Genomic DNA, 26,490 nt, shown 5'->3' with positions numbered 1-26,490 from the left:
CTGGTAATCGGGGTCCAGCAGTCTGATAATTGCATACGTTTGCCTCTGGTTTATCGGTGGTGACCTCGTTTCTGAAATGCAAATACTATAGGGGGTGAGTTGTTATGAGGGGCTGTTATGTAAGTGCTGGACATAAGGTTAGGCAGTGAGAGGCAGGGGATGTAACTCACAGGGAGTCAGGGGTGATGAGTGCCGAATGTAAATTACATAGTGTCAGGGAGTGAGGTTAGCTTTGTAACGTACAAATGTTGTTATTACAGATTAGTGACAAAGTAAAACAAGGAGTGATGAACTCTTTCAGGCCAGGTTACATTTCTTCTCTAGCCTGTTCGCTGTTCCCTTTGTTTTCCTTGTTCTCAGGGGAAGGAAAACTTTATTTCTACTTTTGCTGCAACAAGACTGGAGGAGCAGATGACAGTCACTGGGGCACAAGGAGAGTGGGAGCTGGGGAGACCCCAGTGTTACCGAACAAAATGTGGGTCGTCTTGCCCAAGTGCAGTAAAGGCAGTCTACTGACACCGGGTGTGGTGGAGGAAAGGGCAGCTTTAATTGTAAAAGTGCCAATATAAGGAGGACAGGCGGCTTGTGCTCTAAAGCCCCAAGCTCCCTGAAGGATTTCAGTAAAGCAACATTAAAGGCCAGGTGAAGGAGGGGGGTCGCAGGGTATGTGATCTGCTGGTGTACAATTCTCTGGTTGATGGTGAAGTAACAGGCGGTTAACATTATAAATTCTTAGGCGCCAGAAGCTCCGGGGCTACCTGTTCATGATCATCAAGTAGTTAATTTCTTCCACTTCGTGGTGGAGGAAGCGTGCATCAGGCCCTGTTATCCAGGTACTTCAGAGAGGACGTACAGCGGAGGATTTGGGGGAGGGGTCTGTCCTGGGAAGGCCCCGTAGGTTCCTGCTTGGTTATACCCGGTGCCTGGGCTCAGCAACCTGGGAAGGTGGGGCTGCTCCTGGGTGTGCGGAGCTGCGGGCGCAGTCCTCTGAGGGGCGTGTTAGTCCCCAAGGTGAGATGGAGGTGCAGTGACTGGACAGAAGCGTCTGGCCTGGGAGAGGGGTCCAGGCTGCAAATGTCACGGGAATCATCGCAGGGAGGGGCAGGAGAGGCAAAGTGGGGAGCAGGTAGGTCACAGCAAACTTATGTGCAGGTGACTGCGGTCCTGGTGGAAGCAACTCAGCCAGAAAGGAGTGGCCGTCAGGGGCTCAGCTCCGTTCTCCTGTCCCTTTGTAAAACCGCTGTGTCAGAGTTTGAGACACCGCCAGGAGACGTCTGGTCCCAGTGCTGCCATGGCTTCATCAAAGGGCCCAGGGGGAACAGAGAACCACTGCAGGCTCTGCCCATGTCCGCACTGGGAATGAACCCCATCGGGGCTCCTGGGCTCAGAGACTTGAGGGAACCTCTGTCCTCAGGACCCGTCTGCCTCCCTCCTCTCACCTGCTGGTCAGAGGCCCAGGAACCCCCAACCTGGCTCTACCCCCAGGGCCTGGATTCTGGGACAGCTTAGGGGTAAGCAAGACCCTCATGCTCCTTTATCTGCCTGGGGGTGAGAATGTCTTCAACGCTGCAATTGACTGATTATGGAGGGCTGAATGTTTCCAGAAGGTATGGGTGGAAAGATGGGGTGTGAAATTCCTGTCTTCAGGGTCTTCCCAGCATGAAGATCTGTGTGTTTTCCCCGGCCAGTCAACATCCTCCCAGGAAGCCCAGATCCAGGATTACGAGGGCAGAGGCTGTCCCCTTGCTTATCTGTAACTTCCCACTCCCACAGCAAGGCTGTGGCTGGCTCCCTGGCTCCCACCATCTGCCATTTATCTGTGCATTGCTCCTTTCCAGGTTACATGTGCAGAGGTTTCAGAATTGTTGGCTACTACACCCTGGAAAGAACTTCATAGAATAAAGCCCACTGTTTATATACGGTCCATTTTGCCTTTAGTCTGCAGATTCCATTCATTTCCAAAGGGAACTTAGGTCAGCACCTTTTATCCCATCCCCTACAGTGAGTTGTTTCCATATATTTCTAATACAGTTAGATTCTGTGACATTATGTATTCCATCCTGCAGAACTCCTACATCCTAAATAACTAAATTTGAATAGATGATGATTGGCCCCTTGGGCTGTACACATCTGTGGGCTTAGACAAATGCATAGTGACAGGTATCCACCCTAGAGTATCACATGGACTACTTCAAAACCCCCACCCCATGATCTGCTTATCATCTACGTAGCTTTGCCTTTCCCGGAATGTCGTAAATGGGGTCATACTGTGTGCAGCCTCCGCAGACTGGAGTCTTTCCCTTAGCAGTGTATACTGAAGATTTATCCATGTCTTTCCATAGGCTGGTGGTGCATTCCTTTCTGCTGAGGAGTATTCCACTGCACGTGTACGGGAGGAAAAACAATTTTCCCTCTACTTTTCTAGGTTCTTGGTTGAGGCCCCCCCTGCCCCTGTAATAAAAGACAGATTACCAGGAGAAAAGCCGAAGTTTAATAACATGTATACCTTCTGAATACAGGGGGGATACCACGGGAAACTGAGTCACTCACTCCCTGAAATGACCAAAACCATCTCCTTAAATACTGTCTTCAGCTAAAAACAGAAGAAAGATGCTGGGGAAGGGGGGAAGGCCAGTTACGTAAGGTTATCATGCAAAGCACAGTAAACAAGGGTATGACTGTTTGCACATTTAAGTCAGGACTTTCCCATTGAAATGTTATTTAAGATTTATTTTCCTTCTATTTTTGGTGCAAATAGGGACATACCCTTATAAATGGAGATTTCTCTGTTGTAAATGTCCTTCAAAAAACAGCAATCTCAGTTTTCTGAGATTTTTAAAAAAATTTATTATTTTTTGCTGCATTGGGTCTCCATTCGTGCAGGCTTTTCTCTGGTTGTGGCAAGCAGGGGCTACTCTTCATTGCGGTGCGTGGGCTTCTCATTGTGGTGGCTTTTCTTTTCGCGGAGCACAGGCTCTAGGCGTGTGGTCTTCAGTAGTTGTGGCTCGCGGGCTCTAGAGCGCAGGCTCAGTATTTGTGGCTCACAGACTTAGTTGATCTGCTGCATGTGGGATCTTCCTGGACCAGAGCTCAAACCTGTGTTCACTGATTCGGCAGGTGGACTCTTAACCACTGAGTCACCAGGGAAGCCCGTTTTTTTTTTTTTTTTTTAAGCAGACCAATAATCCTTATGCCAGAGAGACATATTTTGGTGTGGCATATTCTACTCGCCTTGATATGGATGTACCCCAATTTGCTTATGCATTGATCTTTTGAAGGATATCCTGATTTCTTCAAGTTTTTAGCCATTACGGAAGTGCTGCTGTGCATAATTGCATCCTTGTTTGCATTTGGACAGAGATTTTCAAAGCAGTTGCCTAAGTACTGGAAGTTGGATCCCAACGTGAGACTTGTTTAGCTTTGGAAAATCTGCCAAATTGTCTTACAAAGTGGCTGCACATGCATCCCGCCAGCTATGAGGGAGAGTTCCTTTGGTTGCTCACCCTCTAGCAATTGGTATTGTCATATTTTTGGAGCTTAGCAGTCCTAACAGGTGTGCTGTGATAGCTCATGATTTTAGTTTGTAATTCGCTAATGGTATATGATGTTGAGCTTGTTTCTTTCTTTTTTTATTTTTTGCTGTATGCGGGCCTCTCACTGCTGTGGTCTCTCCCATTGTGGAGCACAGGCTCCGGACGTGCAGGCTCAGTGGCCACGGCTCATGGGCCCAGCCCCTCCGCGGCACGTAGGATCCTCCCTGACCAGGGCACGAACCCGTGCGCCCCGCATCAGCAGGCAGACCCTCAACCACTGCGCCACCAGGGAAGCCCTTGAGCTTGTTTCTGTATGACTTTTACTATCTGTATGTCTTTCTTGGCGGGATGTCTGTTCAGATCATGCTGTTGATGTTCATGCTGAGAGGAGTCCAGGTTGATACATCTGAGTCAATCCCTGACCCTTCCTCAGGTGTCCTCACTGGGTAGGCGTGGCTGGGGGAGGTGAAGACACTGGGTGGGGTCATATACTAGGGGAGCTGCCAAACAGCTCTGTCCCTGCTCCTTCCCTGTCCCGGGAGAGGGAAAGCCTGGAACAGTGATAGGATAGCCAGTAGGGGAAGAGGTTCCTCAGTGGTTAATTGGCCTTTTTGTGTTTTCCTTCATTTAGGGTCCATTTGGGTAATGTGTTTTTACAAAGAAATCCCCCTTTTCCTCTAGATTTCCAGTTTGTTACAGTAGGTTTCTCTTATTTGACGTTTAATTTTTCCTGTCTAATTTTCTACAGAATCATGACAAATAATGAACAAATACTCATACTTTACTATTAACTGAAGTCCCTATTCACGTTCCCTTTTTATACCTTTCCTTGTTACAGGATCTGAGAGGACATGCGGTCATCATGTCTGTTTAGACTCTTCTGGGCTCTGACAGTTGCTCAGACTCTCCTTGTTTCCATGACCTTGACAGCGTGGAGGAGGGCTGCTCAGGTATTGTATAGACTGCCGGGCGCTGGGATTTGCTAGGTGGTTTTGTCGTGGTTAGACTTGGCTTCAAAAAAGCAGACCACAGAGGTGAAGTGCTTCCTCTTCACTATATATCAAGAGGATGGGCTCTTAAGGGAACTTCTCCCTTATATTCTTAATTTTGGTCACCTAGCTGAAGTAATGTTTGTCAAGTTTTCCCACAGTGAGGTTAATTTTTTCCCATGTCCATCCTGTGTGTCTTATGTAGGAGGAAGTCATAATGCAGAAGCCACACACGAGGAGAGAGCGGTTAGCTACACATCCTTGATGGACAGCTGAGTGGCTATATACGTTGTTTAGAAGCTTTCTGCATAGGAGATTTCTATTAAACACCATTCATCAAAAACTATGTAATTTATTTATACCAGTTGGGACACGTGAGTAATTATTGTAAAGTTTTGGTTATAATCCAGCACTACATTATTAGACTGCTTAGTTAATTCTCGCTTTGGCTGTTGAGAGCTTTTTCCATTTGCTCTTGTTTTCATTTTACATAATTTTTCTTTTGTGGGTTTAAAAAATTTTTGGTACTTCTTTACTTTCTGATATTTTAAGATTATCCTGCTTCATATATTTACTGTCTCAGTCCTAGCATCAGCCCTTTCTTCAAAGAGGCCTTGTTCCTTTTATTAGAGAATGGTATTAAAAACTTACATGTGGGAGCTAAATATGCTCAGCCGACAGTGCATAGAAATACATGCATGTATCCCAGCCTGTGCATGTACACATAATTATAAAGATTTCCATGTGGAACTGTGTGTAGGCTAAAGAGAGTTTATACTGATATCTCCAACGGGATCTGTTATGACATGGGTATTGTAACCTTCTCCCTTTGTTTGACTGTAACATCCAACTCCAGTGGTAAGAAACCTGGCTTCCACCATTTGTCATTTATGAAATTCAGTGCTTGTTCCATTTGACGACTGATATAGTAGTTTCAGTACTGTTAGCTACTACCCCTCCTGGGAAAGAACATAGAGTCCACTGTGTATGTATGGCACATTTTGTCTTTGGCCTACAGATTCTGTACATTTCCAGAGTTGACTTAGGTCAGCCCATTTGTCCCACTACCAACAGTGAGTTTTTTCATACATTTCTGAATCAGTTAGATTCTTTGTTACGTTCTGTATTCCAGTCTTTGACACTCCCATATCCTAGGTAGCTAAGTTTGAATAGATTGTAAATTACTTGTTGGATTGTAAAAATCTGTGGGTGTAGCCAAATGCATAGTGACAGGTATTCACCACTAAAGTATCATATGGACTATTTCAACCACATATTCCGTAAAGTGTTTACCGTGTCAGTTTTGCCTTTTCTAGAATGTTATATAAAGGAGGTCATACAGTGTGAAGCTCTTCAGACTGGATTCTTTCACTTAGCAATGTAAGTGTTAGATGCATCTATTTTTTTTTTTTTTGCATGGGTTGATGGTCGTCCATTCTTTTATATCTCTGAATAGTATTGCACTGCATGTATATGAGAGGAAAAATAATTTTCCCTCTACACTTCTATGTTCTTTATTGAGATCCCCCTTGTAATGAAAAAGAGATGAACTGGAGAAAAAAATCAGAAGTTTAATATATACCATGCGTACCTCTTGTATACTTGAAAGATACCCAGGAAAACTGAGTCACTCCCTGAAATGGCCCAAGCCGTTACCTTAAATGCTATCTTCAGAACAAAAGAAAGATGTTAGGGAATGGAGGCCGCCATTTAAGGGATGTTATTAGTCAAAGCCCAGTAAACAATGGTATGGTTGTTACACAGATTTACATCCAGGCCTATTTAATTGAAAAGCTTTCTTTTATTTTTTAAACATTTATTTATTTGGCTGCGCTGGGTCTTAGTTGCGGCCTGTGGAATCTTTAGTTGCGGCATGCGGGCTCTTAATTGCAGCATGTGGGATCTAGTTCCCTGACCAGGGATTGAACCCTGGTCCCCTGCATTGGGAGCATGGAATCTTAACCACTGGACCAGAAGGGAAGTCCCAACAAACTTTTCTTGATATTTAGTCATCATTCAATTCCTGGTCCAGAGAGGGACATACCCTTACAAATGGAGATATCCTTAATAAATGTAAATGTACCTCCTAAAAGAGCATTTTCTACTTGGTTTTGAAAGATACTCCTGGTTGTGCTATTTCTTAAATTAGTCCAAAATAATCCTTTTGTCAAATGGGCATATTTTGGGGTGGTGTATTCTGCTCCCCTTGACATGTATGTGCCCTAATTTGCTTAGAATCCATCTACAGAAGGTCCTCCTGATATCTTTAAGTTTTTAGCCATTATGAATAGAGCTGCTGTGCATTACTTGATGCTAGTTTTGGTTTGAACACAGTTTTTCAAAGCAGTTGTCTAAATACAAGAGGTACACTTCTTGGATCCTAAGGTGAGACTTTTTAGATTTGGAAAAAACTGCCAAAGTGTCTTCCAAACTGGTTGTACACGCATTCCACCAGCATCTTGAGTATATTCTTGTATGCTTATTTACTGCCTGTTTATCTTCTTGGGCAGGTGTGTGTTTCAACCTTTACCAAATTTTAATGGCGTTGTTGGCATAATTTGAGTACAAATCCTTTATCAGATATGTGTTTTGGAAATAGTTTCTTGCAGTTTGTGGTTTGTCTTCCGGTTTTCTGAATAAGGTCACCAGACCCAAAGTCATGTAGATTGTCTTTTTTTTCCCTAGGATTTTTATAGTTTGGTAATTTAAATTTGTCTGTGGGCATTTTGTGTGAATTTTGGTTTAAGTTGTAAAGTTTGTGTCTACGTTCATTTCATTACATATGGTTTGTAATTAATTGCTCCTTAACCCTCTTTGGAGAAGATACAGTGAGATACTTGGCTCCATTTCAGTTTGGATTTCCAAACATAGTATATACAGCAGAACTGCCTTCCAGATGAGGCCTCTGGGTTTGTGGGTGCGGCACTCCCGGCAATTTTCTCACAACCCACAGGGGGCGCCGAACCCACCTGTCTGACCCTGGGGGCACAGGTGCACCCTGGCCACAGACTTTGCTCTGTGACAAGCAGATAGGAGCTTTGTCTCCTGTCAGGGCTTAGGTTTCTGGACCATGAGGCATTGTCCATCCTGACAGGAGCTGGGTTTTCTCAGGAACCACTGGTGAGGAGACTGTAGAAGAGGAAAACATGAGCAAGTGTGGAGAATCTTCCTGTGCAGCTGACTGCTGGGCGGGTGGGGTGCATCTTCAGGGCTCTCAGCAGAGCAAGGGTTCAATGTGGAATACTGAGCGCTTCTAGTTAGCTTTATGTGCAGTGTAGATGGTGACCAGTGTCGTTCTTTGGAGACCGGTGTCTAGTATTCCTGGCACTGTTTGTTGATGGCTTTAGGTAGAATAAACTTTTTTTTTTTTTTTACATCTTTATAGGAGTATAATTGCTTTACAGTGGTGTGTTAGTTTCTGCTTTATAACAAAGTGAATCAGTTATACATATACATATGTTCCCATATCTCTTCCCTCTTGCGTCTCCCTCCCTCCCACCCTCCCTATCCCACCCCTCTAGCTGGTCACAAAGCACCGAGCTGATCTCCCTGTGCTATGCGGCTGCTTCCCACTAGCTCTCTGTTTTACTCTTGGTAGTGTATATATGTCCATGTCACTCTCTGACTTTGTCACAGCTTACCCTTCCCCCTCCCCATACCCTCAAGACCATTCTCTAGTAGGTCTGTGTCTTTATTCCTCTCTTACCCCTAGGTTCTTCATGACATTTTCTTTGTCTTAAATTCCATATATATATATATGTCAACATACAGTATCTGTCTTTCTGTTTCTGACTTACTTCACTCTGTATGACAGACTCTGGGTCCATCCACCTCATAACAAATCACTCAATTCCATTTCTTCTTATGGCTGAGTAATATTCCATTGTATCCATGTGCCACATCATCTTTATGCATACATCCGATAATGGACACTTAGGTCGTTTCCATCTGCTGGCTATTGTAAGTAGAGCTGCAATGAACATTTTTGTACATGACTCTTTTTGAGTTATGGTTTCCTCAGGGTATATGCCCAGTAGTGGGATTGGTGGGTCATATGGTAGTTCTATTTGTGGTTTTTTAAGGAACCTCCCTACTGTTCTCCATAGTGGCTGTACCAATTCCCATTCCCACCAGCAGTGCAAGAGTGTTCCCTTCTCTCCACACCCTCTCCACCATTTATTGATTTTAGAGTTTTTGGTGATGGCCATTCTGACTGGTGTGAGATGGTGTCTCATTCAAGTTCTGATTTGCATTTCTCTAATGATTAATGACATTGAGCATTCTTTGGTGTGTTTGTTGGCAGTCCGTATATCTTCTTTGGAGAAATGTCTATTTAGGTCTTCTGCCCATTTTTGGATTGGGTTGTTTCTTCTTGTTGTTATTGAGCTGCATGAGCAGCTTGTAGATTTTGGAGATGAATCCTTTGTCAGTTACTTCATTTGCAAATATTTTCTCCCATTCTGAGGGTTGTCTTTTCGTCTTGTTTATGTTTTCATTTGCTGTGCAAAAGCTTTGCAGTTTCATTAGATCCCATTTTTCTATTTTTTGTTTTTATTTCCATTTCTCTAGGAGGTGGGTCAAAAAGGATCTAGCTGTGATTTATGTCACAGAGTGTTCTGCCTGTGTTTTCCTCTAAGAGTTTGACAATATCTCGCCTTGAATAGGTCTTTAATACATTTTGAGCTTATTTTTGCGTATGGTGTTAGGGAGTGATGTAACCTCATACTTTTGCACATACCTGTCCAGTTTTCCCAGCACCACTTATTGAAGAGGCTGGCCTTTCTCCACTGTACATTTCTGCCTCCTTTATCAAAGATAAGGTGACCATATGTGCGGGGTTTTATCTCTGGGCTTTCTATCCTCTTCCATTGATGTATATTTCTGTTTTTGTGCCAGTACCATACTGTCTTGATTACTGTAGCTTTGTAGTATAGTCTGAAGTCTGGGAGCCTGAATCCTCCAGCTCTGTTTTTCGTTCTCAAGATTGCTTTGGCTATTCGGTGTCCTTTGTGTTTCCATACAAGTTGTGAAATTTTTTGACTTGCCTAGCAGCATCGAGGCCCATAGATCATTCCCTCTGAGGCCCCCTGTGTATGCCGAGTGACGGGCAACACAGTGCATGTTCCTTAAGGAGAGTTAAATTTCCAGAATTCTCGAACTGCCTCAGGACCACACTTCTGGCCAGTCTGACGTGCTGTGGAAGTCTTCGTCATGACCGTCGTCTGTGCTGCCATGGGCAAACATTCTGCTTACAATTCTTCGAGGAGCTTGTATCTGAAGTCACTATTATCAAGGAAAAATTCACCATCCTACCATGCTGTGTCACTAACGGGACACTCAGCATGAGCACTTGCCTCAGTGTAAGGCCCTGAACGGCCGTGCAGAAGCCGAGGCGTGCAGCAGTTTCCATGAGGCCGCAGCCTCTGCTCTGCATTATCTTAAAGGCAGTGTGCTTTTCAGGATACTTAGGAGCCTCGTGTGGGCACCCTATTCCTGGCAGGAGCAATGAGTACCCTAGGTCCCCCTGGGGCTGCTAAGCAACTTCCAGGCCCGTAGCCCTTCGGAGCCAGTCTGTGAATGCCGAGTGTAGGGCAACGCACTGCACTCCTTCATGGGACAGCTTGAAATCCCCAGCACTCCCAGAGTTTCACGAACACCCTTTTAGCATGTGCAACATGCCGGGGAAGTCTGAATCATTGCCCTAGTCGGAGCTGCACTGAGAAAAACTCTTGGCTTTGCATTCCATCTAGGACCTCCTGCCTGAAGTCACCCTGCCTCCAGGAGAAAGTCGACCTACATTCCTACTGCCACTAAAGCCCAGTTCTTCATGTAATACTGCATGCTTTTGAAGAGCCACAGGCCCGGAGGCCTAGCTAGGGCATACCTTGGTTGAGGCATTTTGCTAGTTGCAGAACACCGTGCTTCAAGGAGTTAATTCAGGGAAGGAAACAGTGGGTAACCTGTGTCTCTTTTGACTTGTTAGGAACCACAGGGATGTATGCTGCGTGTGCCCATCGAAATGGCAGCCTGATGGAACTAGCCTTGCTTTCACATTTTCAAAGTGCCATGCATGCTGCCTTGAAGGACCTGAAATTCACTGCTGTTGACAGGCCTCTAGCCACTGTAGGCCTGGCTCTGTGAAGATAATGAGTTTCCTTTATCTTATCCAGGTGCTTCCATGGCCAGTGTGGAGCTTAGCCTGCCATGCTGTAGAGATAAAGGGAAACTCAACATGAGTACTTGCCTCGAGGATACGCCCTGAGTATCCGTACAGAAAGGGGGCATGCAGCTGCTTCCATGAGGTCTTTGTCGGTGTTCCACTGTAGTGTAAATGAGTACCCTTTTCAGGAGTCGTAGGCCCCTCAGGTGTGCATCATTTCCCTCCAGGATTACTGAGTACCTCCAGACCCCTGTGGGCCTGCTGAGCAACATCGAGGCCCATAGGTCGGTCCCTCGGAGGCCCTCTGTGTATGCCGAGTGATGGGGAAAACTCTGCACGTTCCTTAAGGAGAACTGCATTTCCAGAGCCCTCAAACTGCCTCAGGACCACATTTCTGGCCAGTGCAACGTGTCATGGAAGTCTTCGTCATGGCCGTCGTCTGAGCTGCCATGGGAAAACATTCTGCTTACAATTCTTCCAGGACCTCGTACTTGAAGTCAGTCCACTCGAGGAGAAATTCACCATCTACTATGCTGTGTCACTAACAGGACACTCAGCGTGAGCACTGGCCTCAAGGTAAGGTCCTAAATTGCCGTGCAGAAGCTGAGGCGTGCAGGAGTTTACATGAGGCCGAAGACGCTGCTCTACATTATCTTAATGGCAGTACGCTTTTCAGGACACCTAGGAGCCTCACGTGGGCACGCTATTCCCAGCAGGAACAGTGAGTCCCTCCAGGCCCCACTGGGCCAGTTAAGCAACTTCCAGGCCTGTACCCTTTCGGAGCCACTCTGTGTATGCCGAGTATAGGGCAACACACTGCACTCCTTCATGAGACAGCATGAAATCCCCAGCACTCCCAGAATCTCACGAACACTGTTCTAGCATGTCCAACATGCCGCTGAAGTCTGATTCATTGCCTTAATCAGAGTTACGCTGAGAAAACCCTCGGTTTTGCATTGCATCTAGGATCTCCTGCCTGAAGTCACCCTGCCTCCAGGAGAAAGTCGGCTTTTGTTCCGAACGCCAGCAGAGCCCAGTTCTTCATGTAAAACTACAGGCTATGAAGATCCACAGGCCCGGAGACGTAGCTAGGGCGTACTTTGGTTGAGGCAGTTGGCAAGATGCAGAACACCCTCCTTCGAGGAGTTGATTCAGGGAAGGAACCCCTGGGTAACCTGTGTCTCTTTTGACTTGTTAGAAACCACATGGATGTATGCTGCGTGTGCCCATGGAAGTGGGGGCCTGATGGATCTAGCCTTGCTTTCCCATTGTGAAAGCTCCATTCGTGCTGCCTTGAAGCTACCTGAAATTCACTGCTGTTGACTGGCTTCTAGCCACTGTACGCCTGGCTCTGGGAGGAAAATAAGTTTTCTCTAGCTAAACTTGGTGCTTCTATGGCCAGGGTGGAGCTCATCCTGCCATTCTCTAGATATAAAGGGAAACGCAACGTGAGTACTTGCCTGAGGAAATTCCCTGAGTATTCGTACAGAAAGGGAGGCATGCAGCTGTTTCCATGAGGTCTTAGTCGCTGTTCTGCTGTATTTTAAAGGAAGTACCCTTTTCAGGACTACTAGGCCCCTCGGGTATGCATCATTTCCCTCCAGGATCACTGAGTAGCTCCAGACCCCTGTGGGCCTGCTGAGTAACATCAAGGCCCATAGGTCGGTCCCTCGGAGGCCCTCTGTGTATGCTGGGTTATGGGCAACACACTGCATGTTCCATAAGGAGAACTACTTTTCCAGAGCCCTCAAAAAGTCTCAGGACCATATTTCTTGCCAGTCCGACGTGCCATGGAAGACTTCGTCAAGGCCATTGTCGGGGGTGCCATGGGAAAGCATTCTGCTTACAATTCTTCGAGGACCTCGTACCTGAAATCTCGTTGATCGAGAAGAAATTTACCATCCGACCATGCTGTGTCACTAATGGGACATTCAGCATGAGCACTTGCCTGTAGGTTAATCCTTGAATTTCCGTGCAGAAGCGGAGGCGTGCAGCAGTTTCCCTGAGGCTGTAGCTTTGCTGTGCATTATCTTAACAGCAGTACGCTTTTCAGGACACTTAGGTAGTTTCACGTGGGCACCCTGTTCCCGGCAGGAACAGTGAGTCACCCCAGGCCCCCCCTGGGCCTGCTAAGCCACTTCCAGGCCTGTAGCCCTTTGGAGCCACCCTGTGTATGCCACGTACAGGGCAACACACTGCACTCCTTCATGGGACAGGTAGAAATCCCCAGCACTCTCACAGGTTCACAAACACGGTTCTAGCTCGTCCCACATGCCCTGGAAGTCTGACTCATCGCCCTAGTCTGAGCTGCAATGAGAAAATCCCTCGGCTTCGCATTCCATCTAGGACCTCCTGCCTGAAGTCACCCTCCCTCCAGCAGAAAGTCGGCTTGTGTTCTGACTGCCACTAAAGCCCAGTTCTTCGTGTAACACTGCAGGCTTTCAAAGACCCACAGGCCTAGAGACCTAGCTATGGTGTACCTTGGTTTAGGCAGTTCGCTAGATGCAGAACACCCTGCTTCGAGGAGTTGATTCAGGGAAGCAACCACTGGGTAACGTGTGTCTCTTTTGACTTTTTAGAAACCACAAGGATGTGTGCTGCGTGTGCCCATGGAAATGGAGGCCTGATGGAACTAGCCTTGCTTTCCCGTTTTGAAAGCTCCTTTCATTCTGCCTTGAAGCTACTTAAAATTCACTTTTGTTGACAGGCCTCTAGCCACTATAGGCCTGGCTCTGGGAAAAAATGAGTTTCCTCTATCTAAACCAGGTGCTTCCATGGCCAGTGTAGAGCTCAGCCTGCCATGCTCTAGAGCTAAACGGAAACTCAATGTGAGTACCTGCCTCGAAGAAAGGCCTAGAGTATCCGTGCAGAAAGGGAGGCGTGCAGCTGTTTCCATGAGGTCTTAGTTGCCGTTCTGCTTTATTTTAAAGGAAGTGCCCTTTTCAGGACTCCTAGGTGTCTCGGGTGTGCATCATTTCCCTCCCGAACTAGTGAGTACCTCCAGACCCCTGTGGGCCTGCTGAGCAACATCGAGGCCCATAGGTTGGTCCCTCAGAGGCCTTCTCTGTATGCCAAGTGATCGGCAACACATTGCACGTTCCTTAAGGAGAGCTACATTTCCAGAGCCCTCAAACAGCCTCAGGACCACATTTCTGGCTAGTCCGACGTGCCATGGAATTCTTCGTCTAGGCCGTCATCGGAGCTGCCATGGGGATATATTCTGCTTACAATTTTTCTAGGACCTCATACCTGAACTCACTCTGCTGGAGGAGAGATTCATCATCCTACCATGCTGTGTCGCTAACGGGATACTCAGCGATGCGCTTGCCGTAAGGTAAGGCCCTGATTGCCGAGCAGAAGTGGAGGCGTGCAGCAGTTTCCATGAGGCCGTAGCCGCTGCTCTGCATTATCTTAACGGCAGTACGCTTTTCAGGACACCAGGAGTCTCGCGTGGGCACTGTATTCCCCGCAGGAACACTGAGTACCCCCAGGCCCCCCTGGGCCTGCGAAATAACTTCCATGCCCGTTGCCCTTCGGAGCCACTCTGTGTATGCCGAGCGTAGGGCAACACACCCGACTAATGCTTGGGACAGCTTGAACTCCCCAGCACTCTCATAGGTTTACAAACACTGTTCTAGCACGTGCAACGTGCCGGGAAGTCTGACTCATTGGCCTAGTCTGAGCTGCACTGGGAAACACCTACAGCTTCGCTTTCCATCTAGGATCTCCTGCCTGAAGTCACCCTGCCTCCTGGAGAAAGTCGGCTTGCGTTCCGACTGCCACGAAAGCCCAGTTCTTTGTGTAACACTGCATGCTTTTGAAGAGGCACAGCCCCGGAGGCCTAGCTAGGGCATACCTTGGTTGAGGCAGTTTGCTACATGCCGAACACCCTGCTTAGAGGATTTGATTTGATTCAGGGGAGGAACCACTTGGCAACCTCTGTCTCTTTTGACTTGTTGTAAAGCACAGGGCTCTATGGTGCGTGTGCTCATGGAAATGGTGTCCTGATGGAACTAACCTTGCTTTCCCGTTTTGAAAGCTCCATTCATGCTGCCTTAAAGCTATGTGAAATGCACTGCTGTGGACGGGATTCTAGCCACTATACGCCTGGCTATGAGAAGAACATGAGTTTCCTGTATCTAAACCAGGTACTTCTATGACCAGTGTGGAGCTCAGCCTCCCATGGTCTAGAGCTAAAGGGAAATTCAATGTGAGTACTTGCCTCGAGGTATGGCCCTGAGTATCCATGCAGAAAGGGAGGCACGCAACTGTTTCCATGAGGTCTTAGTCGCTGTTCCACTTTATTTCATCGGGAGTACTCTTTTTAGGACTCCTGGGCCCCTCGGGTTTGCATAATTTTCCCTCCAAGATTACTGAGTACCTCCAGATCCCTGTGGACCTGCTGAGCAACATCGAGGCACATAGGTCTGAACCTCGGAGGCCCTCTGTTTATCGAGTGATGGGCAACACACTGCACCTTCCTTAAGGGGAGCTGCCGTGAGAAAACCTTCTGCTTACAATTCTTTGAGGACCCCGTACCTGAAGTCACTCTGCTCGAGGAGAAGTTTACAATCCTACCATGCTGTGTCGCTAACGGGAAACTCAGCAAGACCACTTGCCTGTAGGTAAGGCCCTGAATTGCCCTGCAGAAGCAGAGGCGTGCAGCAGTTTCCATCAGGCTGCAGCTGCTGCTCTGCGTTATCTTAACCACAGTACCTTTTAGGATACCTAAGAGACTCGGGTCGGCACCATATTCCCGGCCAGAAGCCTGAGTACCCCCAGGCCTCCCTGGGCCAGTTAAGCAACATCCAGTCCCCTAGCCCTTTAGAGTCACTCTGTGTATGTCGCGTGTAGGGCAACAGCTTGCACTCTTTCTTAGGACAGCTTGAAATCCCCAGTACTCCCACAGGTTCACGAACACTGTTCTGGTACGTCCAGCATGCCGTGGAAGTCTGACTCATTGCCCTAGTCTGAGCTGAACTGACAGAAACCCTTGGATTTGCATTCCATCTAGGATCTCTTGTCTGAATTCACCCTGCCTCCAGGAGAAAGTCGGCTTGCTTCCAACTCTATCTAAAGCCTAGTTCTTTGTGTAAAACTGCAGGCTTTTGAAGATCCACAGGCCCAGAGGCCTAGCTAGGGTGTTCCTTGGTTGATACAGTTCACTAGCGGCAGAACACCGTGCTTCGAGGAGTTGATTCAGGGAAGGAACCACTGGGTAACCTGTGTCTCTTTTGACTTGTTAGAAACCACAGGGATGTATGCTGCATGTGCCCATGGAAATGGGGGCCTGATGGAACTAGCCTTGCTTTCCCATTTTGAAAGCTCCATTCATGCTGCCTTGATGCTACCTGAAATTTCTGCTGTTGAGAGGCCTCTAGCCATTTTAGGCATGGTTCTGGGAAGGTAATGAGTTTCCTCTAGCTAAACCAGGTGCTTCCATTGCCGGGGTGGAGCTCAGCCTGCCATGCTCTACAACTAAAGGGAAACTCATCGTGAGTACGTGCCTCGAGGAAAGGCCCTGAGTATCCGTGCAGAAAGGGAGGCATGCAGCTGTTTCCATGAGGTCTTACTCGCTGTTCTGCTGTATTTTAGGGGAACTACCCTTTTTAGGACTCCTAGGGCCCTCGGGTGTGCATCCTTTTCCCTTGAAGATCACTGAGTACCTCCAGACCGCTGTGGGCCTGCTGAGCAACATCGAGGCCCATAGGTCGGTCGCTCAGAGTCCCCCTGCGTATGCTGAGTGATGGGAAACACACTGCATGTTCCTTAAGGAGAGCTACATGTCCATAGCCTGCGAACATCCTTCAGGGCCACATTTTTGGCCAGTCTGACCTGCCATGGAAGTCTTCGTCATGGCCATCGTCTGAGCTGTCATGGGACAACACTGCTCAGAATTCTTCGAGGACCTCGTACCTGAAGTCACTCTGCTCGAGGAGGAATTCAGCATCCTACCATGCTGCATCACAACTGGGCCACTCAGCGTGAGCACTTGCCTCAAGGCAAGGCCCTGAATTTCCGTGCAGAAGCCGAGTCATAGAGCAGTGTCCATGAGGCCGAAGCCGCTGCTCTGCATTGTCTTAACTGCAGTACACTTTTCAGGACACCTAGGAGCCCAGCGTGGACACCCTATTCCTGGCAGGAACAGTGAGTCACCCAAGTTCCCCCTGGGCCTGCTAAGCCACTTCCAGGCCCGTGGCCCTTCACAGCCACTCTGTGTGTGCCGTGTGTAGGGCAACACCCTGAAGTCCTTCTTGGGTCATCTTGAAATCCCCAGCTCTCCCAGAGTGTCACCAACACTGGTCTAGCACGTCCAACATGCCGGGGAAGGCTGACTCATCGCCCTAGTCTGAGCTGTACTGAGAGAAACCCTCGGCTTCGCATTCCATGTAGGACCTCCTGCCTGAAGTCACCCTGCCTCCAGGGGAGAGTCGTCTTGCGTTCCTACTGCATCTACAACCCAGTTCTTCATGTAACACTGCAGGCTTTTGAAGAGCCACAGGCTCGGAAGCCTAGGTAGGGCCTACCTTGGTTGAGGCAGTTAAGTAGATGCAGAACACTCTGCTTCTAGGAGTTGATACAGGGAAGGAAACACTGGGTAACCTGTGTCCCTTTTGACTTGTTAGAAAGCACAGGGATGTATGCTGCTTGTGCCCATGGAAAAGGGGGACTGATGGAACTAGCATTACTTTCCCATTTTGAAAGCGCCATGCATGCTGCCTTGAGGGACCTGAAATTCACTGCTGTTGACAGGCCACTAGCCATTGTAGGCCTGGTTCTGGGAAGAAAATGAGTTTTCTCTATCTAAAGCGGGTGCTTCTATGGCCGTGGTGGAGCTCAGCCTGCCATGCTCTATTGCTAAAGGGAAACGCAACGTGAGTACTTGCCTCGAGGAAAGGCCTTGAATATCCGTACAGAAAGGGAGGCATGCAGCTGTTTCCATGAAGTGTTAGTCGCTGTTCCTCTTTATTTTAAAGGAAGTACCCTTTTCAGGACTCCTAGGCCCCTCTGATGTGCATCATTTCCCTCCAGGATCACTGAGTACCTCCAGACCCCTGTGGGCCTGCTGACCATCATCGAGGCCCATAGGTCGGTCCCTGGGAGGCCCTCTGCATATGCCAAGTGATGGGCAACACACTGCGCATTCCTTAAGGAGAGCTACATTTCCATAGCCCATGAACAGCCTTCAGGACCACATTTCTGGCTAGTCTGATGTGACATGGGAGTCTTTGTCATGGCCCTCGTCTGAGCTGCCATGAGAAAACACTCTGCTTAGAATTCTTCGAGGACCTCGTACCTGAAGTCACCCTTCTCAAGGAGAAAATCAGCATGCTACCATGCTGTTTCGCTAACGGGACGCTCAGCATGAACACTTGCCTCGAGGTAATGCCTACTGCGTGCTGTGACCCATGTCACCTGTGGGGACACAAGCCACAAGCATATGTTGGGTCCTGTGAGCCTCCCAGCCAGTCCCTCAAGGTGAGGGCGGCCCTGTATACCCCAGCCCTCTCCTCCACGCCTAGTAGGTGGAAGACCCACTTCTCCTTGCCATTCCAGAAGCAGTTCTGGAGCTGTCCTGGGAGGGCTTCTGGGGTTACACAGGCTGAGCCCCTGTTGCTAAGTCTCCACTTCCCCACAAGAGCCTCCAGAGCAAGCTGATTGCCCTGTTGCCTGAATAACCACCCACCAGTTTTCTCAAGAAAGAATCAGGGGTTTCTGTAGCAGCGTCTGCAGGCAGCTGTGCATCTGGGCCCACGTTCACATCTTCTGTGTAAACACCGAGAACCTTCCCTGACACGTGCCCCCGGCTGACCCCCTCCGCATGTTGACCACAGGCCACAGTGTGGCCATCAGACTGCCTGCCCGTCTCAGCCTCCTCTTGTTGTCAGAGCTGCTCCAGGCTCTGCTCAGGACCCGTGCACCCACATTTCACAGGGCTGTCCTGCACCCCCACCTTCAGCAGGAGTTCCCCTAAGTATTTAAGTTAAGGGGTCCAGAGATAAGAAAGGAAGCTACAAACAAACAAACAGATGGACCCAGCTGGCACCAAGATGGCAACAAGTGTGACCTCCAACCGACCCCGAGTCTCATCACATGTTGAGTTTACTATATCAGCATATTGGGTGACACACCTACCGGCGGCCACTGCTGGACATGAAGGACCAGAAACGGGTAAAAGGAGGTGGTACCCCAGCCCCTTGGAAGAAGCCCTGCCCCTTCCCTGGAAGGCCTCTTTATTCCATCACTAGCCTCCCTCCTCCTCCCTTTGTCTTTACTTTTTAAAATTAAACCTCTCTCTCCAGGAGGGCGAGAAGGTGACCTGTGAACTCAGTTCCCGCTTCTCCATTCTTTGGCCACTGAATAGAGCTTGTGCTGTGTTGGTCTCGGCTTTGGTTCTGTTATTTGCCTACTTGAACCCACGTGGAAAAAGGAAACCTCCCCCGCTGAGGCAGAGCGCCTCGCAGGCTGGGGCCCGAGCAGGGTCCACATGACTTCACCTGGTAACAGTCTGTAAGGGGACGGTGGTCTCTGCCCGTGGGGTGGGGAGGGCACACCTACAGCCACAGCACCGGCTCCGTGGACGACATTGCCCCGCGTGAGCCTGGACCGTGTGCTCTCATCCCCCCACGCCTGACACACCCTGACAGTCGTTACGCGGTGACACTGGCTGCTGGGCGTCCAGTCAGGAGGGACCAGAGGCAGCACCTGGTGCCACGTGAGACGTGCCTTTTCACGGGCAGGGGACATAGGAGATATTAGGACTTTGTGTCTAGAAAACAAACCAAACAGCCAGAAGGTGATCTGAGCTGTGGACTTGAAACCCACGTGCGCGGTGAGGCCTCCCACTGGACACTGGCTTGGGAGCTTCCGCACAGGCGAGACCACACCCGTGCTTCCCGCCCGACCCCTCCAGGCCTCCCTGCGGGCACAGCTGGGCCTGCGCCCCTCAGGCTCCCCGACCCAGAGGCTGGAGAGCTGATGTTGCCAGGGCCTGGGGACGCGAGGGGTCCCTCCACCAGCGCTGCTCGGCCCCTCCTGCCCAGTGACCAGGGGAGGGAAGCCCCATGGAGCCTGAGACCCGGCACAGGCAAAGCTCGCACCCCCCCACAGGACCCCCAGCCCCGCCGTACTTTCTCAGGCCCACCGCCTGCCCCTCCCAGTGCCTGCGTCCCACTGACCCCCATTCCCGGTGTGGACGTCCACGTGCACAAGCTGCCCCGTGTCCTGTTCCCACATGGGACACCCCCATCCCTGCTTTTCCCTAATGAGGGCCTGGACCCAGAATGTTCTGGGCAGGAAGAGGGCCGAGGAGGCCGCTGGCCTGTCCTGTCTGCCTCCCGGGGGCCCAGACACAGGGCTCGTGGGCCACAGGGCCTTGAGGTCTGGATGCTCCCAGGTGTGGGATGAAGCTGCCGCTGCCTGCTGGAGCTGCTGCTTCCGAGATTCAGGGAACAGGGGGACCCACCAAACGGAGCCCGTCCCCAGGCTCTGCTGCCAGTCTGCTCGGATTTGCTCTCCTGATCCTGAAGACAGACGTACAGGAAACAGGGCCTGCGATTCCCATACTGACGGTGTCTGTGGAATTTCCACTAGACCCATTGCTACCCTGTTCTGAGCAAATTACTAGTCAGTCCATGCTACCATCACCCCACGAGCAGAATGGGAAGCTGAGGCTCCGAGAAGCCAAGTAATCCAGCCGGAAGCACAGCTGTGGGACACGGAGTGGGGTCTGCACCCGCCGCCTGCCCAGGGGGACTGCCCACTCCCCGAGCTTCCACACCTGTTCCCTTCACCCCCCTCCCGGGACCAGCTCACAGAGCCTCCTCTTGGGGGGATTCACTTACCTTCTTCTAACAGGATCCGTCTCACTATCCTGTTCTGGGATCACCCAGAAGCTTGTCACTCTGAAGCAGGTTCAGCTTCACATCACCAGGGCAGCTTTCCTGGATCACACTCACTACCTGCACGTCCACTCTCAGCTCAGACCCAGAAGGTCCCCTCGGCCCCGAGCCCCATGGCTCTGCCTGGGCTCCCACCTCCTCCTGCCTGGTCTGTCCCTCTCATGTCCCCTGCAGCGTCATCAGGAGCTCCCACCTGCCCCAGGCAGGCTGTCTGCTCTGTCCTGGGGAGGCCTCCGTGGTGTCAGGTGGATGATGCAAGAGGTACCCGTGGGGCCTCCCTCATGCAGCACAGTGGCCAGCACCCGCCTACTCACCTCATCACTCTGGATGGACGGGGGTTCAGGGGGCCTGTGGCATCTCCTGGTTCTCATTTCATCCCAGCACTGCCCACACAGAAGTTGCTAAGCAACACTGTTCCGGCTGCACAGAGAGGGCGCTCATACACATGCCCCACTCCCAGCACACAGGGCTCTCGTGGCCAGGCCCCTCCCAGGGTATGGAGGTCACCTGGACAGGCACCCAGCAGCCCCCAGGGCCGTCATGGTCAGGCCCCTCCCAGGATATGGAGCTCACGTGGACAGGCACCCAGCAAGGCTGGGCACACAGGAACCGTGCATGTAGCCCTCATTGCAGAGCACCCCCAGCTCACCTGTTGGTCAGAGCTGACCCTGAGCACCTCAGAGCGGGACCTGAACTAACAAACAACAGCTCCGGGACAGGTCTGTGACCCTGGGCGTTACTCTGTGGCCTCCTTCCACCGGGTCTCCCAGAGGCTTCCACTGCAGCTGGGGCACCAGGCCTCTGCCTCCACCCACCACCCCTCCTCTTCCTGACCCCTTGGTTCCTCTCATTAGGAGAGGGTCTTCTTGAAGTTGTCTCCCACTCATGGACCAGACAAAATGATTAGAAAAAAAGCCAGAGTTGCAGCCCCTTGCGTATCCTGACCCTCAGGACCCTTGTCTATCCTGATCCTGGCCGGTGCTGCAAGGCCCATTTTCTGCAGCTATGAGTCCCTGAGGGGCGAGGATTGCCTGACCTGGGCAGCCTGACCTGGCCGGCCAGCTCTCCCCAGGTGTGCCTGGGTTGAGGTCAATATAAACACCGCTCCAGGCAGCAAGAGCCCCTGCAGCTGTGCCTGACGCCATATTCTCTGCCCTGTCAGTAGTCTCGGGGCTGGGCTGTTGGGAGGGAGTAGGGTCCACAGCTCTCTGGGTGGCCCAGTGTGCGTGGGGCTCTGCTGGACTTTCTGCAGGAGTTCCCAGGCTGCCACCTGCTAAAGAAGAGGATGTGTCACCCATACCTGCTGCCGGAATTTCTCCCTGGTAGAGGTGAGGGAAAAAAAAGCAGTGGGGGCCGGGAGAGAAGGGGTACCTCAGGCAGGGAAATGGAAAACTTCCAGAAGAGTGCACGGGGCCAGGACCATCCTGGCTGGCCTGCAGGCACCAACTCAGCCTGTGTGCTGTGTCTGGTGTGACTCCAAGCCCTTTCCTCTAGGCTTTCAAGTCCTTGCACACATTCAGGTGTTTTACCTGGGCAGGGTGGGAACAGTTCAGCAGTAGCTGGCCTGGGGCTCAGCTCACGTTTACTCAGAGACGCCTCGGCACTGTCCCCCAACCTTGCAATGAGGACACTCCTTGCGAGAGGGCTGCTGGCTGCATGGGAGACGACTCCCCACCTCTGACCACTTTCAGAATTGTTTACTACTGGAGCAAGTGCCCTGATAGGGTTTTCATCTGTATAACTAGTGGGTTCTTAATTAGCAACGTGAAGGGTGACATCAGAAGTCCTGAATCAGGATGGAAATACTTATCCCCAACAGGTACAGGCGTAAAGACCTGGGGAGGCCGTGTGCAGCCGGCACCCTTAGGGATGGGCTTCCGACTGACCCTTCAACATTCTGGTGTCCAGCCTCTGCTTTAGGATTTCTGGGGCCCAATGCTGACTCTAAGCGTTCTGCAATCCAGCCTCTGTTGGCCTTTAATGAGACCCGCACTTCCAGCATCCTACAGACCAGGCTCTGTGTGACTGTTCTGTGGCTTCTGTAACAAATGACCACAAGCTGGGTGGTTTAAAACAACAGGAATTCATCCTCCCCCAGTCTTGGAGACCAGACATCTGAGATTAAGGTGTTGCAGGATGGAAGTCTCTCCAAAGGCTCCAGGATAGGGTTCTTCCTGCCTTTTCCAGCTTTTGGGGTTTCCGGGCATTCCCAGGCTTGTGGCTGCATCCCTCCCGTCTCTGCCTCCGTCTTCACGTGGCTTCTATCCTGTGTCTGTATTTCTCCTCTTTTGTCTCTCATAAGGACTCTCTCAATTGGATTGAGGGCCACCCTAACCCAAGATGACCTCACCTCGAGATGCTTAACTACATATAGAAAAACCCTTTTCCCAGATATGGTCCTGTTCATGTGTTCTGGGGGAGCACATCTTTTGGGGCCAGCATTCAACCCATTGCCTGTGTATAAAATAACCCTCATTTTAGGAGATTACCAAGGTCCCATATGGATTGGCACAGACAGTAGCCATGTGGGCGGGGGTCTGGGGAGAATGAGGACACTGGAATCACCTGTAAAGGATGAAGTCCTGGCTGCATTAGGTGAGCTCTTCCACCACGGGGCACGTGGAAACAGCCACTCCACTCTGTCCGTGGAAAGGGACCCAGTGCCGAGTCCAGAAATGGTTATATTGGAAAGCTGGCTCTCCTGGGATTTCATCATCAATAGCATCATGTAACCAATAGCTACGGGCTTGGAATCGGTTTCTGGCACGTGATGACGGCACTGTCTCTTTAGGCTCGTTCAGCCTAGAATAGGAATGTTTGAAGGAGAAGAGTTTGGGAGATTGTGAAGCTTGGTTGTCAAGGAAACTGAGCAGGTTTGTCAAGGAAACTTCCTCCTTAAACTGAAGGCAGGGCTGGGAGAGCTGAACTCCAGGGATCTTTTCAAGGGGCTTCTCTGAAGCACCATCACCGGAGAGGTGGTCTCAGCGTGAGCTGGGGTTTGAGAAAAGTGTGATGAGATGAAGGCTGACTTTCCGTGACAGCTGGGGAGGGGTTTGTAAAGCACCTTGGCTTTTAAGGCAAAGATTGTTGCTGGAACAAAGTGTCTCCCCAAACTGGGCTGGAGCTCAAGATGTGTCTGTCCCCTTCTTGTGAGAGTCCAGGGAAGGTGGGTGTCAGGTCCCAGGCTCTGTCCCCCTTGCTTCTCCTCCCTGCTTCCAGGTGAGGGCTCCAACCAGCAGGGTGGGGTGACCAGCTGGGCTTCATGCCCTCCATCCTAGGATGCAGGCTGGCCAAGGCCCTCAACACCTCCACCCGTTTACCTTGGTAATACAAGACACTACGCCCCAGCTGGGAGGGGTGGGAAGGCTGGGAGGTGCAGGGTAGCTGTGAACAGGAAAAAGGGAAATGGGTTCTGATGGGCAGTTGTGCGGCCCTGCTGTGAAGGTCACCTGGACGGTAGCGCACAGACTCTGGGGCCTGTGAAGCTTCGATGCTTTGTGGTTCTGGAAATCCTATAGGAGACGGTCCACAGCAGGTGAAGCTAATGCTCTCAGTGGAGCTGGTGAAGCCAAAGGTCTGCAGTTCAGACTGAAGGTGTCGATGTACATACAGGACAAATCCATCTCGTGTGATTGGACTTCAGGCACGTTTAACATGAATGCAGCCATGTTAATGCCTAGCATCTTCTATCTTGTGCCTCCCATCAGGGACCCCCTCCTCAGTTCCTGGGGTTCCTGTAACTCACGTACAGGGGGATGGAGAGTGGGCTCTGTCCGGTCTGAGCCCTGAGTTACGCTGCGTGTGAGTCTGCTCAGCACCGCCGTGACAAATAGCACAGACAGGGTAGCTTGGATAACAGACCTATCTCCCAGTCCTGGATGATGTCGGAGATCAAGGTGTGTGCACACTGGCTTCTCCTGAGGCCTCTCTCCTTGGTGCTTAGACAGCCATCTTCTCTCCAGGTCCTTACATGGTCTCCCCCTGTGCCTATCTGTGTCCTAATCTCTTCTTGTAGGACATCAATCCTATTGGATTAGGATCCACCCTGTGACCTCATTTTTACCTTGATCACCTCTTTAAAAATCCCATCTCCAAATACAGCCACATCCTGGGGTCCTGGGGGTTAGGGATTCCGCATGTGAATTTGGGGGGACGTGATTGAGCCTATACCATCCTCCTTAGGAACCAAGTGTGCTTCGGTCCTTCCTTCCCTCAAGTCACACGAGGTGATGCAATGGCTCAAGGAGAGGCCACTCGTGCAGTTAGTGTCCCAGCTGGGGACCCCTCCTCTGCTGTCTTTGATGAGGCCATGGCAGTGCCTGCCCCGTCCTGAGGTGAGCAGTTCTGGGGTTTCCTGCCATGTCTCCCAGCCTGCCGAGGTGCACATTGTCAGGGAACCCAGGAGCCAGCAGCCTAGTGGGGATGCCGGGGACTCTCAGGGCCTTGGCAGATGTCTCTCCCGGCAGATACCCTAGCGAAAGTGGGGAAACATTTGGGGGATTACAGGTGGGAGAGAGTCAGTCTCGTTTATGCTTCAGAAAGGGCACGTTGGGGGGGGGGGAATGTGAGACGCACCGTGGCAGGGAGCTTTGTCAGGCCTGATGGAGGAACCAGGCACAAGATCGGGCTTGGGCCAGGGCTGTGGGCGTAGAGGGGAATTAGTGTGGGAACTGGCTACAGACTGTTGTCGAAATCTCGGCTTCCCTGTGCACCGAGGCTGAACAGAAATACGGAGACGGGTTTTGGAGGAAGAGAGAGATGGCTTTATTTTTCTGCCAGACAGAAGGGAAGACACAGCTGGCAAGCGCCTCAAGAACTGGGCACCCCCCCCCTCCTTGAGAATCAGGGAAGATTTTACATGTGGGGCTCTCGCAGTCCAGGGTATAGGATAAGGATCAAAGTAGTGACGGTCTTGCATTCCTCCTTTCCTTTGCATTATTTCAAAACAGTCACAGTTGGCATCAGGCCGTCCGATAATTGGGGTCCAGCAGTCTGGTAATTGCGTCCGTTTGCCTCTGGTTTATCAGTGGTGACCTTGTTTCTGAAATGCAAAAACTATAGGGGGTGATTTGTTATGAGGGGCGTATAGAATGTAAGTGTTGGACATAATAAGGTTAGGGAGTGAGAGGCAGAGGATGTAACTCACACAGAGTCAGGGGTGATGGGTGCCGAATGTAAATTACAGAGTGTCAGGGAGTGAGGTTAGCTTTGTAACGTACAAATCTAGTTACTACAAATGAGTGACAAAGTAAAACAAGGAGTGATGAACTCTTTCAGGCCAGGTTATGTTTCTTCTCTAGCCTGTTTGCTGTTCCCTTTGTTTTCCTTGTTCTCAGGGCAGGGAAAACTTCATTTCTATTTTTGTTGCAACACGACTCTGGAGGAGCAGGTGACAGTCAGTGGGGCACAAGGAGAGTGGGAGCCTGGGAGACCCCAGTGTTCCCGAACAAAACGTCGGTCTGCTTGCCCGAGTGCGGTAAAGCCAGTCTGACACCGGCTGTGGTGAAGGAAGGTGCAGCCTTAATTGTACAAGCGCCAATACAAGGAGGCCAGGTGGCTTGTGCTCTAAAACCCCAAACTCCCTGAAGGATTTCGGCAAAGCAATTCTAAAGGCCAAGTTAAGGAGGGGTGTCGCAGGGTATGTGATCAGCTGGTGCACAATTCTCTGGTTGATGGTGAGGTAACAGGCGGTTAACATTATAAATTCTTAGGCACCAGAAGCTCGGGGGATAGGGTTAGGGTTAGGGCTAGGGTACAGGTTAGGGTACGGGTTAGGGTTAGGATACGGGTTAGGGTGTAGGTTAGGGTTAGGGTACGGGTTAGGGTTAGGGTACAGGTTAGGGTATGGGTTAGGATTAGGGTATGGTTTAGGGTACGGGTATGGGTTAGGGTTAGGGTATGGTTTA

Source organism: Phocoena phocoena, chromosome 1 (genome assembly GCF_963924675.1).
Source record: "Phocoena phocoena chromosome 1, mPhoPho1.1, whole genome shotgun sequence".
NCBI classification, from domain to species: domain Eukaryota; kingdom Metazoa; phylum Chordata; class Mammalia; order Artiodactyla; family Phocoenidae; genus Phocoena; species Phocoena phocoena.
Note: the sequence above shows the minus strand (reverse complement) of the source record.